This window comes from Magallana gigas, chromosome 10 (assembly GCF_963853765.1).
Source record: "Magallana gigas chromosome 10, xbMagGiga1.1, whole genome shotgun sequence".
NCBI classification, from domain to species: domain Eukaryota; kingdom Metazoa; phylum Mollusca; class Bivalvia; order Ostreida; family Ostreidae; genus Magallana; species Magallana gigas.
The window spans coordinates 11,354,847-11,369,501 of record NC_088862.1 but is presented as its reverse complement, the minus strand read 5'-3'; the positions used below and the strand labels follow the sequence as shown (position 1 = coordinate 11,369,501).

Genomic DNA, 14,655 nt, shown 5'->3' with positions numbered 1-14,655 from the left:
ATCGACTGAACAAAATTAATGATGTTTAGGTTCGCACGTCAATCTAGAGAATAAATACATGTATGCATAAATATATGATTTTTTATTGAATAAATGATAGCTGTTACTCTGATATCATTCAAAGTTGAAAATGACCCCGTGTAAATGTTTCTTCCGAGTCAAGCTCTTTGCTAACTGAATATGTATGTTATAATTGTAATCGGGATGTTTTAAATATATTCTCTAAAGTCCCAAATTACCATGTCAAATTAATGACGGCAGACATCTTCTACCGTACGATACTTGATATCTGTTGACAATTTCCACAACTATGCGGAGATTAAGTGTTTATATTTCAACGAAAATGCTCCATTTGACATTTTTTGTAATTTCTTACTTTGTGAAAGTCAAAGGAAAGGGTCGTGGGTTTACCCCATAAAAAATCTCACGAGAAAACATGCCCTGAAAATTTGTTAAATCGTTATTTAGGATACACAGTTCATTATATAAATTTTTTTTATCAAATTTGCTTTTACAGATATAAGGTTCAAAGGACCATGCAGATTCTTTTTACATAGATATTGTCCACAAAATTACAGAAAAGAGAAAATATTTTACATACATCCATATATAGCCACGTTCGTACACATAACTTTGTAACGTTAAAGTGACAATTTTCCTAGTGATTAGACCACCTACCAGAATAAAAGTGCTAAAGCATACATCTTTCTTTATAAAATGGACTTTTTGAGAATATAACAGAGCTCGAGTTTAAACATATTTTTATCATGAAACGAAAACTATTAATGGGGGGTGCGCTCTCGTGTACCTACGGTTTTATATACATGAAGAGATCTGTTCCGTTGATTTTAAAAAAAATATTAACCAGAAAAGCTAGCTTTTACAGTCTTATTCTAAATCAAATGATGCAGAGCATAATATTTTAAATATCTAAAATCACAGAGGGAAAAAGGGCATCAAATTTGTTAGCAAGTTTTTTTTAATATTGATTTGCTTGGTCGGAATATAAGTTAGACCTAATGTATATAATCTCGAATCTAGAAAACGGTTGCTATTTGTAAGCTCCGGGCAATTATTTTGCTTATCAAGATCTTCACAACTAAAAAAAATGAAATCCCCGACTGTGCTCTTCCCTATTTTTGGGGCAAAATAGTTACATGTAATAATAATATATTATTGATATATAATATCATTATATATTAATTTAATAACTAATCAATCGTTAAAAAACAATTGCCGAAGCCGAGGACCAAAATATTTCACATCTCTCTCTCTCTCTCTCTCTCTCTCTCTCTCTCTCTCTCTTCTGTGTTACAAGTTTCAGACTACACCGCTGGTTTTCATTTACAGTTTGAACTTTTATATAGACTGAAAAAGAACGCTCCAATTTTTGCTGATTATCTGCATAATTATAATGTGTTGCATTCAATGTGCAATGTATCCGTTATGACGTCATAAACGAATGTGCACAAAACGGCCAAACAAGTTGTCTAAATTGCGTTCAGAATTTAATGACGAAAGCAAACCCGCGACCCACCTTAACCTCAGCGTTTAGATTTTAACGAAACACGCTCCATTTGATTTTTTTTTTTTGTAATTTAGTGGAAAGTCAAAAGTAAAATAATGTTCTCAAATCGATATTGTTTCAAACTCTCCAGAACTTATTAAGAGCAGATATCATGATTTGCTAATACTGATGCTATGTAGATAAAACAAACGGGAATAGATGGTGTGACGTTATAGATTAAAGTTCAATGCCGCTTCCATAGGGTTGGGAAATTTAAATTAAGCGATCGATTTTAATGATTTGTTCATTGTTCCAATGTTTCTGATAAAAATAAATCCAATTTACGATTATAGCAGACGATAAGTAAATAAGATATATGAATAAGAATGGCTCAGTGATGATCTCGTAGCCATGATGTCCGTGGCTATACAAGTCACAGTGTCTGTTCTAAAACAGAAAAGTATTACAAAATCTTTTTGTAAAGTTAAAGGTATGATTTTCAGAAGACATTTGCACGTACTCTAAAAGTCCTGTAACAAAAGGTACGGTGATGTAAAAAAGCAAACGTTTGGTTCAGATTGAGGACAAATCTACTGTAATGTACTGTAGATCAACATTTATTACTGACCTCTTCAGGATTTCATTGCATTATTTCCGTTGTTGTTTATAGCAACAAGTCATCAAAATGTGGGCTTACTTTATCAAATTGTAAAGCAAATTGCTTGTGAATCAGAATAATGGATATGTTTTAAAGACAAATTTATTTTGTTTAACAGTTATTTTTCCTCTTACCTATCCCTATCGACACTGTGAAGAGTAAGATCATAAATAACATTGTAATATCACTCTTATAAAGCCCATTAGTACTAGTTCCGTAGGTAATATTACATGGAATAGTAGTTATATTCTATCACCATAACATAGACCATATTAAGATCATTTTGTTATAGTTCATTTAGAGACCATCGCTTACACCATTGACAACAGTGGACAATAAATCGAGAGAAAAAACAAAACATAGAACTTTATTATAATTATAAAATTTATTAGAATGTGTAAAAGCAAGCGCAATGATATCTACAGTCTGCATTTTTAAAGTCAGATGGTTTGAAAGTTAAAACGTATGAAAATAGATCGACGATTGTTTAACATAATAACAAAAAATTGAAGCACAAGAATCGTAAAACAATTTAAAGGTCTCTTATGGGCTTTCAACAATATAATAGATAAATGCAGAAACATATGCCCTTCAATAATGTTGTCAGCATATTTTATTCATTTTTTTTGTAAAACGGTGTTCAAGATATTTTACAAATAATAAACAATTGTCGGTAGGGAAACGTTGAGGGTAAACATGACCCAATATAGTGTCCACGTATTAGATGATTAAAACGTCAGTCAGATTGTGACCAAGTGGAAGATTGAATTTACTGACAAGGCCGTTGTATCGACCACAGAATGTACAAAAAGATGACTTCAAACAAGACTGTTGATAGTCCTGTTTTAGCAACTTGTATGTCAGTAGCTTGTCTCGCCTTAGAAACTGTTTATACGAAGAGCATGTCCTTGTGTATCGAATTAATTGAGAGACAAAAACACCATATGCATGTGATGATGGTATATTGCTAAGTAAGGAAAAATTGAAGTCATCGCGTTTCTCATAAAGTTTTGTTGTTAGGTTATACCATCAATGTCCATTTCCAGTAAAATAAACAATGCCTTTGCAAATGAGATTTTCATCATCGAATAATAACCCATATAAGTTTTCATTTATACTTTGCCGTGTTTGTCAAAACATAAAAAATCTCAACATTATGTACTTATGAAGCATAAAAGTATTCATTTGTGAAATGATATTAATATACCAGTATAATATTATGCCTCCTAAAACTAATCTTTGAGACAGTAATTTGATTATATTATATCAGTGTCATTAATCCTTCTTTGTTATTTTTTCTATTCCGTCTTAATCCCTACAATGTTTATGATAACTATTTTGTGTGGTCAGGTTGGTTAGAAAAATAATGAAAATCAAAGTGCAATAACTTAAGCGTACATGTAGTATTCAATGAAACATTTTTTATAATCATCTATTACAAATTTTTATATATATCACACGTTATATACAGAATTATAAATAATCAACAAGAAAATCTTAATTTTGTGTAACGGTGTCCATGGCTAAGGGGCATAAAAGATATGGGCTTACGTTTTTAATCTATAATTTAAACATGTAGAAAACGAATAAATTAAATTACTCATAAACTGTTTTCTTACTTGCACACAGTATGAGCATATTGAAGTCTAAGGTAAATATTTAACAGTGATTCCAATTTAATCGCTGAAACATGTAAATCCATACGAAACAAATACCTTTTATTAAAATAAAAATCTTCCGAATAGAAAACTGAATTTCATAAAAAAGTATAATTTTAGATCAATCTTTCTATGGACCATATGCATAACAATGGAAATTTTTACTCATTGCAACTTTATCATCGATTTTCATGCAGGCATATGTGGTAAGGTTTAAATGTTTCAAATTGAAAAATGTCAACCACGATCTTATAAAAAAAAATGGAATTTAAGCATTTACTTTCCTCTTGCACTTCTTCATTGCTATATGTGTGTAACATACTAGATTGTGTTGTACATTAAAGTTAAAATTTCAATTACTCGCGTTTCTAGGTGCTTATCCTATAGCCTGTAAAACGTATTTTCCGTATATTGTATCTAAGGACGGCTATGAAAAGCCAAAACCCTCGTTTTTCTTCAATGAGTAAACACGTGACGTCTGATCATGGAGGCCTGTAATATGCGTATGTAACTCGTTTTGTGGCGTTTCTTCCAGTGTACAGAGGTATATGTTTCACATTGCAATTGTCACGTCGTCTGTAGTATTTACCGATGTATTCGTGGATTTTTCTTACTTCCTGTTTTCGATGGAAAAATTTGGAAGATCGTAAAAGTAATGCCAGATGTTCAATCTATCATGTTGGGAAATTTATTGTTTATAAATGTATTGATATTTTGAAATTGATTGCTACTTAATTGCTGAGGTGAATAATGCAATTGATAAGTTGTAAGGAAATATTTGTTTTGACACATTCATTAAATTGATTTTCTTGTTAAATTAAAAGTCGTATATCTTGCTGCTCATTAACTTGCTTATTCAGTAAAGAAAAAAGAAAATTAAAAACCAAAAAAGCGTTGATAGAAAACGTAATTTTTAAATAAATGTTTCTGCTTTACACTGCTATTGTTTTCATAACAATAGTTTACAAACAAAAAGTCAAAATAGAGCTACTGAGATTGAATGTTTCGACGGTTGAAACGTACCTGCAATAAACTGACAGTTGTTTGATACATACTTTTTTACAATTGAAATAAGAAAAGTAACACTATTTAAACAGATAACCGCACAAAAGCTGTGTTCTCAATGCCCTGCGATGATGCTGTACGCTTAAATTTTAGATCTGGCTTTTCTGAATATCATTTTTTTTTTGATATCACAAGCCATTATGTTCATAGATTAAAACAAACGATTATTTTTCATTCAAGTGACTTTTATTATTACATTTCACTCTAATTGATATTGTAATTTAAATAAAACTACATTGATTTGGGTATAAGATAAAAACCCTGTTACATGTATATATTAATTCCAAAAAAGCAACTAAATGATAAATATAGAGAGACTAAATGGCAAAGCTCTGACATTCATTTACCTTTTAAACCATTAGGTTTATTTCTTTTTTATCTTCATTTGACTCAATTACACATGTTCATATTGTGGATACATGTATATAGTCAATTTCATCATACATGCCATTATACAACAGTTTCATGTGGTTAGTTTTCATTAGTAAAAACAATTGTATCTAAATATAAAAAAAAAAAAAACAAGAGGCCCATGGGCCACATCGCTCACCTGAACAGCAGTTCCTTGTAACATTACATTTCGTAGCATATGCTTTTTCTATTTTAAACATTGAACCCCTTTCTGGGGACCCAGTTATGGTCCGAGGTTTATGGTTGGCTTGAACAACATAAATAGTAACATAGGAATGAAAATGTGTAGCACTGCGGTGGGACCGCACGTACACAACCTGAAAAACTGAACGTAGAAGAGTTCCACTTCAAGAGGAATAACTCTCAGACTGTACAGAACATCAAGAAAGATAACTCTTGGTTCCACTTCATTAGAGTTTACACAATTTGAGGATCCTTGCATAGTAATCTCACAAACTGTAGCATTATAGTTCTCGAGAAAAAATTTTTAAAAACATTTTCAATATATCTTTCTATGTTAAACTTTGAACCCCTCTTGGGGCCACAGTATTAGTCCAGTGCTAAAGTTTTAATTATTTGGAATCTACATTATTTAAGGATGCTTGCATAGTTATCTCACAAGCTGAAGCATTATAGTTCCCTAGAAAGAGATTTTTCAACATTTTCCCTCTATATTTCTATGCTAAACTTTGAACACATCTTGGGGCCCCAGTATTAGATTGAGGTCACGGCTTTTATAATTTCAAATCTACACTATTTGAGGGTGCTTACGTAGTTATCTGATAAATTGATGCATTGTAGTTCTCGAAAAGAAGATTTTTAAACATTTTCCATATATACCGGTACTTCTACATTTAACTTTAAACCCATCTTGGGTCTCTAGTATAAGTCCAGGGGTCACTATTTTAAAACTGTCGAACCTTCATTATCCAAGGTTGTATGCATGATAGTAATCTCACAAATTGAAGCATTGTAGTTCTCGAGAAGAAGATTTTATAACATGTTACCTTTATATTTCTATAATAAACTTTGACCCCATCTTGGGGCCCTAGTATTGGTCCGGGGGTCACGATTTTACCAATTAGGAATCTACATAAGCGAAGGATGCATGCATAGAAAGTCAACAACCTAAAACATTGTAGTTCTTGAGAAGAAAATTTTTAAAATTTTCCTTTATGTTTTTTTTAAATGTTTAAATTTTGAACCCCTCTTGGTGCCCATCAATTGTCCGGGAGTTACAATTTTTTGAATCTACATTATTTAAGGATGTACATGTATGCATAGTAATATCCCAATTAGTTGCACTATAGTTCTTGAGAAGAAGATTTTATAACATTTTCCTATATATGTTAAAATCTAAACCCCTACTGGGGCCCCACTTTTTGTTCGGGGGTCACGATTTTTACAATCTTCACTATATATACAACCTTTTGTGTATGGTATTGGCATTTTTGGTGAAGTGGATCTTGAGAAAAAATTTTTTAAACATTTTTCATATGTAGTTCTATGTTAAACTTTGAACCCCGCCTGGGGCCCTAGTTTTGGTCCGAGGGTCACGATCTCTACAATTTAGAATCTTCATTATACATACAAGCTTTTGTGTAAATATTGGCATTTCTGGTGCAGTGGTTCTTGAGAAGATTTTTTAAACATTTTCCTATGTATTTCTATGTTAAACTTTGAACCCCGCCTGGGGCCCCAGTTTTGGTCCGAGGGTCACGATTTTTACAATTTAGAATCTTCACTATATATACAAGCTTTTGTGTAAATATTGGCATTTCTGGTGCAGTGGTTCTTCAGAAGAAGATTTTTTAAACATTTTCCTATGTATTTCTATGTTAAACTTTGAACCCCGCCTGGGGCCCCAGTTTTGGTCCGAGGGTCACGATTTTTACAATTTAGAATCTTCACTATATATATACAAGCTTTTGTGTAAATATTGGCATTTCTGGTGCAGTGGTTCTTCAGAAGAAGATTTTTTAAACATTTTCCTATGTATTTCTATGTTAAACTTTGAACCCCGCCTGGGGCCCCAGTTTTGGTCCGAGGGTCACGATTTTTACAATTTAGAATCTTCACTATATATACAAGCTTTTGTGTAAATATTGGCATTTCTGGTGCAGTGGTTCTTGAGAAGAAGATTTTTTAAACATATTCCTATTTATTTCTATGTTAAACTTTGAACCCCGCCTGGGGCCCCAGTTTTGGTCCGAGGGTCACGATTTTTACAATTTAGAATCTTCACTATATATACAAGCTTTTGTGTAAATACTGGCATTTCCGGTGCAGTGGTTCTTCAGAAGAAGATTTTTAAAGACATGCACCCTATACTTACTGTTTTGCAATTATCTCCCTTTTGAAAAGGGCTGTGCCCTTTATTTTAACAATTTATAATTCCCTTTCCATAAGAATGCTTTGTACCAAATTTGGTTAAATTTGGCCCAGTGGTTTTTGAGAAGAAGTTAAAAATGTGAAAAGTTTACAGACGGACGGACAGACGGACGGACGGACGGACGGACGACGGACAACGGGTGATCAGAAAAGCTCACTTGAACCTTCGGTTCAGGTGAGCTAAAAACTCGATGTTATAAAAATCAACAGATGAGTTGTCACTCTTAAAATTTTTGTAAACATTGAAACCATCGGTATTATATATTGATTTAACCAGTTTTAACAGTATCTGCGATCATGACAGCTCCAGCACCGAGAGATGATAACATTGCTATTATACACAAGGCAAATGCGAAGGAGAAATCATAGTCTAGCTGTTCTTCATCGGATGCGAAGTCGACATTTGTTTTTCTTGCGAAGTCAGCAATTGAGACCAAAATAAAAAACGCTGTTGAAAGAAGAAAACAAAATAATAATACAAATTTTTTTTTGTCAGTGGTTTGAAAAATTTCAAGTGATTTTATTTAGAATGAGCGTACAATTATCAATTATGATTTAGAAATGCAAAAATGAAATATTACGCTATTCAAATTTGTTTGCTCCATAATGTATTAAATTATTCTAGATGTGGAAACGTGATATAAAATAAAATTGCAGATATATTCTTTCACTTCAGAATTTGAAATAGGAACAGTTGTTGATTTTAAGATTGTTTGACAAGGATACATGTATTTCTTTGACGGTTTATTCAGACAAAACTGCTCCAACTCAAAAACGGTCTTTTTACTCTAGGGATTATTTTACATGCATATATACATTTTAATTCATAAGTTACAGTTATGTAAAATTTGTTACATTAAACGATATCACAATTTTTGAGACAAGAATGAATAACACAATCAACATAAATCTTCATAAAAGTGCTTCCTATTGCCACAAACAGAATGTTCTTCTTGTCTTTCATGACAAAAATTTTCAAAATTATCAGAACAAGAGCAAATAAAAGTGAAATGAATCCTACTATACAATGTAGCTGTTGCTCTCACAGGTTCTAAAAAATCTGTCAAATATAAAATAAAAATATTGTATTATCATTATTGTAAAATGTTAATAATGATATAACATAATAATGAATATGAAAAATGAAATTTCAAAACGAATTACAATAAAAAAAAAAGTAGCAATTTTAAATCACTGAAATTTGATTTATTTTACCTCTTACATCCTTATCTTCAAGGCACCAACTTGTTTTACGAACTTTTCCGCACAGTTTCCATAAACCAATTTGTAATTTAACTCCTCGTACATATGTCGTTATCCAATTTGGTGAAGCTAAACCAACGAGTTGAAAAATCAAAGCGCAGACAGTCAGCAATAAACCAGAGAGTAAAAATTTCGAAGCCTCCATTTCTAGATTTATCACTACTGAAATAGAAAAAACAAGAACAAGCAATCTGCTTATTATTTTGGATATTACAAAAACACGAAAAGGGATAACAATTTCCCAAAGTTTCTCTTTTGTGGTTTATGATTTGATAACTGAACCTTTAACAGACGAAAGTATTGGCCAATTTTTTTGGCTACAAATACTTAAAGTTACTGTAATGATATATAAAAAAAGGATACGTAATGCAGTCTCACCTGTTATTGCATCAATTTATTTTCACAGATTAATCTCGATGTGTTGTCAACAGTATATTTGAAATATTTTGAATTCACTTAAACGATAACGTGTCATTATATATGTTGATGAGGTAATAGTTCACAATAACATGCGCACTAAGCCAGGCTTAGAAAATTAACACGCCTATTTTTAATGATATGTGCAATTCAAAGAGATTGAGTGAACATTTTCAAATAGGCCTTAGGATCATATTTATTGGCTCAATTTTTTCTAGATATTACAAATAAAACTAAGCACTCAAAGATTTTATATTTTTTGTAAATAAAAGAAAACACGATATTTAATGTAAGGCAAGGTGCAGGCGTTACATTTATAAGGCATTGATACAATGTCGCTCCAAACATAGTTGACATATATTTGTTATTTTTGCATCTCATAATAAGCATACTTACATTAATATTAAGAAAAATCGTAATTATGTATGTCTAAAATTGTATATTAAATTCAATTCAATTTTAAGAGCAAAGTTTATTTGTTAATTCTTTTGCGTTATCATATTCAAACAAATATTAAAAACTTATGAAACCATAAATCTGTGTGATTTTGAAACTACAAAAATTTGGTTTGAATGTAGGATTTTCAATGCAGGTCATTATTTTCTTATCTAATACATCGGTTATCCTAAAATATTGCCCTTTGCAAGGAAGTTGACACTTTCCGACAAAGATATTCCATGTATGAAGTTAAACCACTTGAAGTCCTTAAAAACAGAGCGGTACAAAAAATATGTTTGAAGTTCATTTCCTTTCTCCAACATTCTATTAAATCAAAAACAAAAATTACATATATATTCAGAGATTGGTACAGTTAATTAATGACTTCAAATTAAAAGGGAAAACTAGATGAACGCTAGGCAAATGTACACTTTGTACTCCGAAATGCTCTAAAAAAATGGACCTAATGGCCTTTGATAGGTGAAAGTAATTAGTATGATTGATTTTAAACATGAGGTCAATGTATGTCAATGTATTTATAAGCGTCGAGCGGAGAACGGTTACCGAACGCTTGTACAATTGTATCAGTCAAAGTGAGATCCACAGCACCAAAATGCTAATGTTTTTCTTTATGTGACTGAGAGAATATTGGTGAATTTTGCTTTAACTGGATTGGGATGTCGTGTCAGGAAAAAAAACAGTCACAAGTACATGTCCAATAATATCTAGTTAATTTCTCCTCCTTTTTTGTTTAAATTTGCAGATAAATATTATAGGAAAAATTTTTGCTTTTTTTTTTTACTTGAAGACTTATTTCTTATAAAAGTGTTTTTATCAATGCATTTAGAATACTAGTACTTTTTATTTTATATTGCCTTCCATAGATATCTGATCAAAAACAAATAGAATCCTTGTTTAAAGTAAAGAATTTTCCTAACTTTATATGTTCGTATTAATTCTGCACCGTAGGCAGAACAGATTGAAACAGCGTAAGAGATTTATTTATATGACACTGTGTGATATTTTTCCGTATTAAACGCCGAGATCACATTGAATGACCAAACGTAAACGGAAACTTTAGTAAATAATCAATCATTTCAATTTCTTAATATAAATAATCATTTCTGGATTAAATTTGAAACTGCTTAACGGTGTTTGCTAGCACAACAGCAGTGGCAACTGAAAAAATGCAAATGTTATGAAGATTTTTTCTAATGCAAACTACCAATCAAAGAAAAATCTTTATAATGCATTCAATCTGTTGAGAGTTACCTTACTTTCAAGCACGCAATCAAGATTAATCAAAGCTAATTTGTTTAACGTTACGCAGAAACTGAGCATCTTCTTTACAGGAGGAAATGATTCAGTTTATTTTTTTTAGACAATGAGGGCCATTTCATAATATTTTTCCCCCTTTCAAAAAAAAATGGATTTAAAAAAAATAAAATTTTAACTTTCTTCTAGTTATAATTAATATCAAAGTGTCGCGATAGAAGAGGAAATGGAAATTAAGCGGAGATCTTCCGAGTCATACCCCGTGAACTTTGTATTTTACACACTTTAAACATCGTGGTAAACTTACACAACTTGGAAAGATAGGCTTATCAAAAGGATGTACATGTATGACGTATTTTACTTTAAACAAATTTTTAATTTACATTTCTTTTACAAATAAAACAGGTTTTATTTCTTGTAGTAAATCTGACTTCTTGGCTACTGTTTGTCTATGACGTTAAACGGTTTTTTTAAATGTGAAAAGATATAACATGAATGATTTAAAGCAATGGTTTAAATGGCTGTCATCGCTAACTTTGCAAAAAAATTTATAAGATTGTCATACATGTTATAAGTTTAAGACCACAAAACTGTAAAGGATACTTAAAAACTAAATTTTGATTTTAAAAAAAAAAACTGTACACTGCTCATCAAAAATAGTACAAAAAACGGATGTCAGGATTATGTTGGTGATAAAAGTATGTGAGCTTCTAGTTTGAATTTTTAAGGTACATATATGACATCTAGAATAAAATTGGGATATTTTTCAAATATTTGTGTTTTCTGTATATCAGAAATTTATCCCAAAATGTAACGGAGATTTTACTGACATAAAATGTGCAAAATGAAAACATAAATCTCTATGAAACTTAGCTTCTCGTTGCATATGTTCCTCAACTAAACACAATATTGATATGAAAAGCTAATTATCAGGAAGCGTTAATTATCATGAAGCGTTAATTATCAGGAAGCGTTTATTAATAATACCCTTTAGTTTTTCATGAATCTATGGGTATTAGTATGATTATTATTAAAATGGATGTATGGAAAAACATCATAAAATGAAATTAGAATCAGAACATTGCTTACAAAGGAAATAAAACCCTTACATAGTTGATCGTATTGCTTAAAGCAAAAAAAAAGAAATAAAAAATTCTTTGATGAAAAAAATTCTTAGTTTTCCTAGGAAAAATAAGATATCTTTAGAACAACTATACTCTTTGGAAGACTTGTACATTGACGATTATACATGTATCTCTGGGTATATTGCAGAACCATTATATGCTTTAGCATAATGTTCAAAGCTTGATATTAACCACGATATTTGTGTTTCTGTCTCTCTAATGTTCGTTTTCAACATTGTAAAGAAGTTTATATTGCCAAAACAATAACATAACCATAGAGGTACAAACACATTAAGCGTTTTCGTATTCTAAAAATACCGAAGAAGATGATGCATATAAATATTAACAAACAATCGTAAATTTGAAAATGTATGTAAACATAGATCTTTTTTTATAAACCAGCTCAAAAATCATCTACAGTCAATAAGCCCCACCACCAATAGATGATAATATTGCCCTGATATAGAAGGCAATAGCGAGATGATATTGTAATTGTGCAGGGTTCTATCAGAAAAGTCAGCAAATAAAACAAGAATGAAAATGTAAAATGTAATTTACATTGATTTAATAATCTTAGAGTTCGAGAATGATTTTTATATCCAGAATATATCTCACAAATTACTGACCATATTATTATATTTGATATGTAATAAATAATTATTGATAGGTTAATATTTCCTATAGGAACCCTCTAAATATCTGACGAGTCACTTTTTTATAATATTCCAACTGGGTACCTTCAGGTATTGGTCAAATTTATTGTCCATTGTTGATAAACAAAAATATTTAAGATGCTGCATTGTAGCCAGGCAGCGGCCACAATTTTTGTCAAAAAGACAGGTAGTTGGAGTGTTTGTAATGATTTCTCTTACTATGGGTAAGTTGAACTATTTTGAAATCTTCGTGAAAAGCTGTAGCTGTTGTTTACTTAAACTAAGGTAAAAAAAAATACCAAAGCACATATCTTATCCACATTGTCGATTTCTGTATGATTTACTAGTTTCAAATGCCTCTTTTAGCTAATCGCAATTATCATTTGTTACCTTTATTAATATACAAAGGTCATGAATTCAAACTAAGGACAGCAATAAGTGCTGCAGATGATAGTATACTTCAAACAGGAATCTAAGATATGGGGAGATGGAAATTTAATGTATTGAAGAACTGCATTTGTATAAACAATTTTTTCATTTAAGGTACATACAATATCCCTGTACTTAGGTTGGAACCTAATAGAAAGCAACATAATGCTTGCTCTATCTTAAAGTTTGTATTATTAAATGTACTTAACTTTACTAAAATATTAACAAGACTTGCTGTAGCTGATGCTGATACTTTACATTATGATTCAATCATTTTTTTTTATTTTCTGTAGTACGGGTCATACAAGATTGCTCCATAATAAACTTTGTATTCAAAATGATTCACACTGTACATTAGTTTTTGATAGGAGATTGTCACGACAAGCTCTGCTCTGTTTTAATGTTTCAGGTTCGGTCTTATCTTACTTACCTTACTAATTTTAATTTATTGAACATTTCCTATTTTCCTTTGTTTATGTTTTTCCTCTCATGAGTCCTAAGTTGGGGTAATTTTGGACAATTTTTTTCTTAAGTTTTTTGCAGTTTTTAGCTCCACCTTTACAAGTTGTCTATCATTCGTCCAACGATTTTTTTTCTAATATACTTTGGGATATATAAGATACAAAGATAAGGTTATATTACTTTTAGCAAAAGCTGAAAGCGATGGCAATAATTAAACTTAGTGCATTTGGTTATTCACTCACAGTTAGGAGAATTGCTATTAAATAATTAAAAAATTAACATATCTTTTTGAGAAATACCCCCTTTTTTCAACGTGAGTGTAAGATAGAGAGAGAGATAGATAGATAGATAGATAGATAGATAGATAGATAGATAGATAGATAGATAGATAGATGTAGATAGATAGATAGATAGATAGATAGATAGATAGATAGATAGATAGATAGATAGATAGATAGATAGATAGATAGATAAAAAAGAAACCTGTCCTTAAATCATTGAATCTCGATTAAAATTGTAGGTGCATATTTTCAGGTAGTTTTCAACATATGTTTACATTTTTAGACATTTCCGTGTAGAAGTAATAAACGTTTATAATCGGGACATAGCTGTGACTACAAACAGACGAGCAGATAGACGGGCAGAGTGATTCTAATATACTCCCTTAACGTCGTTTGCGGTGGTATATTAAAAAGATGTATGACTCTTATAATAGAAAATAATTTTTATCAAAATTTATTCATGCCAAATTAGCTTTTACATGTTTTTGTTTTCATTATTTTCATTACTTAAACTGAATTTGGGTAGCATAAATGTTTTACCCAAACACCCCCCCCCCCCATCCCAAAGTGCCGGACAAAAAATTTTCCCAAGGGGCATTTAAATTCAGAAAACATTCGGTAGG

The 14,655-nt window shown here is 30.9% G+C and overlaps 2 long non-coding RNA genes across 2 annotated transcripts in view; both read right to left on the bottom strand.

Annotated features, from left to right (window-relative positions):
* Positions 1–5,109: 5,109 nt before the first annotated feature.
* Positions 5,110–14,655, bottom strand: part of LOC136272470 (uncharacterized) — a 148,955-nt gene continuing 139,409 nt past the window's right edge. Inside the window, exon 4 of the long non-coding RNA XR_010710483.1 lies at positions 5,110–8,138. This is a non-coding gene — a long non-coding RNA (uncharacterized lncRNA). The remainder of the gene's footprint in view (positions 8,139–14,655) is intronic.
* LOC117683706 (uncharacterized) lies at positions 8,607–12,437 on the bottom strand. Its single transcript, XR_010710482.1, has 3 exons — positions 9,332–12,437; positions 8,906–9,115; positions 8,607–8,750 (listed from the first exon to the last, which is right to left on the bottom strand). It is a non-coding gene; the product is annotated as an uncharacterized lncRNA (long non-coding RNA).